The sequence below is a fragment of the Enhydra lutris genome, unplaced genomic scaffold (assembly GCF_002288905.1).
Source record: "Enhydra lutris kenyoni isolate GAN:26980312 unplaced genomic scaffold, ASM228890v2 scaffoldscaffold12, whole genome shotgun sequence".
Taxonomy (NCBI): Eukaryota; Metazoa; Chordata; class Mammalia; order Carnivora; family Mustelidae; genus Enhydra; species Enhydra lutris.
Window position 1 is genome coordinate 15,718,795 of NW_019154096.1, and position 1,009 is coordinate 15,719,803.

Sequence of the window (1,009 nt, forward strand, 5' to 3'; positions counted from 1 at the left end):
TTTTAGCAGATAAATAGTATACCTAGCTCCTCTCATCCTCCCCACAAAAAGCTGTACAACTGACACTCAATCAGCAGCACTCAGAAGGGCCCATATCCTCAACACCCTAAAGGGACTTTTTTTGGCCCATCTAGTAGGTAAAGTGCAATCAAACAGGAAGTAGTCCTTTTAATCTCTTAAGGCTTGTGAATTTAACATCTTTTCATATGTCTATTGGCCAGCTGCTTTTCCTTTTTTTTTTTTTTTTTAAAGGGGGGAGAGAGAGAGAAGCGGAAAGAGAGAATCTTTTTTTTTTTTTTGCCTTTTGCTTTTTTTTTTATTACTCAAAAAAGCTTCATTTTTTTATTTAGCTTCCTGACTCTGTGCTTGTGCCTTCAACATTTTCACAACAATTTTCTGCTCCTCAATAAGAAGAGCACACTTGATCCTGTCAAGAACACACATGGAACCACCATAGGTCCTGCTGACGTGTTTTCTCATTTTCAGACAACCTCATAAGGACTTGAGTTCTCCCAGCACAACTCCTCTTCAAAGTCGGCCTAGGCACACACCACATGCAGATTTTGGTGTTTTCCCAACCTCTTTGGTATAAAGGTAAATGATCCTATTACCAGGGGCTCAAGACAGCCTATTTTTATTAGAGGCTATATTATAGGACAGCCTACTGCGGAATGTCAAACACTGGACCATTGTGAACACCTATGGACACAGTCCCCAGAAGCTGCAGAGAGAGAAAATCAGATGTGGGCTTGATCTCATGACCCTGAGATCATGACCTGAGCCAACATCACAGATTTTAGCTGCTACCTATCATAAGCAAGAAAGACTAGTAGCTTTATTTTATCATCAGCTAATTCTATCAATAATCTCTATTTTTAAAAATCACTTTTAGAGGCACCTGGGTGGCTCAGTCCTTAAGTGTCTGCCTTCAGCTCAAGTTATAGTCCCAGGATCCTGGGATTGAGCCCCACATCAGGCTTCCTGCCCTGCAGGAGGCCTGCTTCTCCCT

The 1,009-nt window shown here is 41.5% G+C and overlaps 1 pseudogene; it reads right to left on the bottom strand.

Annotated features, from left to right (window-relative positions):
* Positions 1–342: 342 nt before the first annotated feature.
* Positions 343–690, bottom strand: LOC111145365 (annotated as a pseudogene).
* Between the last annotated feature and the right edge of the window lie 319 nt (positions 691–1,009).